Source organism: Marmota monax, unplaced genomic scaffold, assembly GCF_021218885.2.
Source record: "Marmota monax isolate L192 unplaced genomic scaffold, Marmota_monax_Labrador192_F-V1.1 WCK01_AAM20220418_F8-fsc00547, whole genome shotgun sequence".
Classification (NCBI taxonomy): domain Eukaryota; kingdom Metazoa; phylum Chordata; class Mammalia; order Rodentia; family Sciuridae; genus Marmota; species Marmota monax.
The window spans coordinates 197,837-201,644 of NW_026692833.1; the positions used below are offsets into that span (position 1 = coordinate 197,837).

Consider the following 3,808-nt stretch of genomic DNA (forward strand, 5'->3'; position numbering starts at 1 on the left):
AGCTCAGAGCTGGAGGAAATTGATTGGTCCATGCCCCTAGCATTTCTTATCCTGTGCTTTATAAAGGTATAAAGTATACCTTTATTTACATATTTATTTATTTTTGGAGTGGACAAAAATACTTTAATATTTTATAATTATTTATTATGATATTTATTACTATGATGGTTATTTCTCTGATGTTTTAAACTTTGAAAATCTATTCAATGTTAGGGAAAAACTGCACATATTCCAGATTCTTTAATAAAATATAAAAATTTAATAATTGGGTTTTGTGATTCCTAGTAAATTTATTTATTTACATAGCATGAATTCTATTCTTATGCAGGACTGCCTTAAGACCTAATAGTTCATAAAAAAATATTACCAAATAACTGCATAAATCTTGAATGGAGAAAAGATGAAAAATCTTTGTAGTGCACTTTCACCTCATTGAAGTTGAAGCTACTCCTTTTAGGTATTTATCAACTTCAATGTGAAGCAAATTGTTAGGTTTTCAGTAGAGGCTTAATTATGCTTCATTTTGTTTTTGTTTTAGATGGTGCTGGGGAGCAACTGAGCAACTGAGGTCTATCCCCAGAGCCTTTTTTATTTTAAAAGACAAAAATGGTTTCAATTTCTTCCACAATTCACAATTCTCAAAAGAGACCTATTTTGTAAATCATGTAGGATGTTGTTAATAACTAAATGCTCTTTAGTACACAAAAATTTCTTAATACAACTGTAAAAAAATAAGCATCTATATTGTTAGCTATATTTCAGAACAACAGTAAGATGGTAAAATGGTTTTCTTGTCCTTGCAAGCCACTTAACTGTTGTTTTAAATTCGAAATATACTTCTATTTTGGGGGATAGTTCTGACCACCACCCTTTTTTAACAGCATATAGTTACTTTAAACAACTATCATACATTCTTCAAATTTGCTTTTAAGTAATGACTTTACCTAGCAGCCAAGTGAGGTATATTGTTTTTTCTTTTTGCAAACTATTAGTGAGTACAAGCAGGCAATCTACCACAATACCAAGATTTTATATCCTCACCAAATAAACTATAACTTGTATTTCTTTTACTCCAGAATGTTAAAGCTACATTCAGTCTCAAAATCTGATAAACAAAACTTGGGCTATTGTCCCGTGATGCTGAGAAACCTCATGAAAAATCATGGTATTTAGATGATGAGCTATTCTCTCTGTGAAGAAACCAGAGTCACTAGATTTAACCAAATATGCTTGACTTATCATGAGGTAATTTTTCTGGCAGGTGGCCTATACAAGCCAGTTTATTTTTGTTATTTGCCATGTCAAAGCCTCCACTTATAGGAAACTATTCTTTTTTCTGTAACAAGGATTTGGAAAAGGATGTTGAACTTTCTGCCACATATAACCTTTTATAGTTTTTGTCTGCTTTTCACAGTTTGTTAAACTGTTCTATTTTTATAAGCAGCTGTTTGGGGGATTTATTAACCCCTTCATGTTATTATTAGAGTATAAATACCAGAATCTCATGGTGCTGCTGATACTCACTCCAGCACCAGCATTGGCAGACTTCCTTGGATCAAATTTCTTCACTGGGCTGTATGGCCAGGCCCCACTCAGAGACATTCAAAACAGGCTGTCCTGAATGCATGGCCCGCCAGGATCCAGGTGTACTTTTTTGTAGGGGTAGCGCTCCTGGGATTGAACTCAGGAGTTCTCAACCACTGAGCCACATCCCAAGCCCTATTTTGTATTTCATTTAGAATCAGAGTCTCAAGGAGATGCTTTGCACCTTGCTTTTGCTGAGGCTGGCTTTGAAATCACAATTCTCCTACCTCAGCATCTTGGGATGCTAGGATTACAGTTGTGCACCAAGGTGATGGCCCAGATACACTTTTAAAACTGCCTAGGCTACAGACAGGGTTGGCTACCTCTCTTTTGGGCACTCTGCTTCAGGACCTCTGCTTTCTTTATATTACTTCAATCAATCCTGTTATTTTGCTCTCACTCATGTGTCTGTGTGTTCATTTCTCAAATTTGTTGTTTTAAATTCTAAATATACTTGTATTTGGAGGATAGTTCTGACCCCACTTTTTTTTTAACAGCATAAAGTTACTTTAAACAACTATCATATATTCTTCAAGTTTGCTTTTAAGTAATGACTTTACCTAGCATCCAAGTGAGGTATATTGTTTCTTCTTGTAAACTATTAGTGAATTTACCTACATCTGCTATTAACAATAGTAGTAGGCAAGTAGTATGTGGCTGGAGGAGGTAGGTCACTTGGGGTGTGCCTTTGGGTTTATATTTTGTCACTGTGAGTGGAGTTTCTCTGCTTCTTGGTGATTTGTCCTTGGCTGCTTTCCTTCTCCATACTCTTGAATCCTGATACTCTGCCTTTCCTCCAGTCCAAAGCAACAGAATCAGCCATTATTGGTGCTGAGACCTCTGAAACCCTGAGTCCTTAAATAAACTTTTCCTCCTCTAAAATTGTTCTTATCTTTAAAATGCATTTTTATGTATTAATTCTGAATTTTTGTAATATTTTTATATATAGGTTCTTCACCAGTTAAAAAAATAACAACAAAAACAAAAAGCAAAAAAAAAAAAAAAAGAAATCCTGCATTCACTCTAATTCACTCTATTCTGCAAATTCTGTAATATTTATGTGTTTAATTCTAGGATGTTTAAATTTGCCCCTGATAACCTCATTGAGTCCTTCATCATTTAAATATGTGTTGTTTGCATTCAAGTATTATTCTCTTACAGTATGGTAAAAAGTAAGAGATGACTTTATTATTTCATAGGTGATTAGACTTACCTTAACCTCAAATGTAATTTTTTTCTTGAATTATCTGTGTGCTGTTTAAAAGAATAATTGTATAGCTGATAGAACATGTGTGTTTGTTAAACCACTTGAGTTATAGGGTAACTGAACTTATATATTTGAGTTGTAGGGTAATTGAACTTGTATATTTCCAATTTTTTTTGTGTGAATAATTTTTTTTTGGTGGCTGTGGTTAATAAAACATTAACAATTATAGTGTTAGGGTCTATTTTTCTTTATGTCAAATAATATTTTATGAATTTGGATGTACTGATTATATATATATAATGTTTAAACATTGTATATATTTGATGGGATTTTCCCTTTACTTATACCTAATGACATTCTTTATCTATTCTGACTAATTTTGGCTTGATTTTTGCTATTCAGATAGAGTGTCACTACCTTTTCTAGTATTCAAATTCCATTTGCATGAGATACAATATTCCATTCTTTGAGTTTTAGTCTGCTTTATTATCAGTCACATTTTTTTTTAGAAAAAATAAAATAGCATTTTTAAACCCTCTACACCATTATTTGTCTTTTAATTGGATGATTAATACAATATATAATCAGAGTGATTTTGTGTTTGTTTATGGGATTATTATAATTTATATAACATTGGAGTTCATTTTGACATATTATTTCATATAACTGACTTTGATCAATTATATTTTTAAAGACATCCTCTCTTTCTTTTTCAATCACTTTAAAACATTATTCAATTTTTCTCTTTCCCCTTCTACATTTCAGTTTGTGCATTATAAGTAAACTCAAAATGGGATTCATTTTGAAATATTCTTGCATGTCACATAATTTAATAAATTATATTCACCAATACCTCTACTTTAACTCATTCCTTCCTCTCATCTCTTACCTTTCATTAACCTTCCTAGTATTTTTTGAGGTCTCCTTTTTATTCTATCATTAATTTTCACATATAAAAGAAAATATTTAATCCTTGATTTTTTTTATTCTCTCATATAATGAGAAATGATGACCTCC

At 31.9% G+C, this 3,808-nt stretch overlaps 1 pseudogene; it reads right to left on the reverse strand.

Annotated features, from left to right (window-relative positions):
• Positions 1-683: 683 nt before the first annotated feature.
• LOC124095509 (KATNB1-like protein 1) lies at positions 684-2,407 on the reverse strand (annotated as a pseudogene).
• Positions 2,408-3,808: the final 1,401 nt, after the last annotated feature.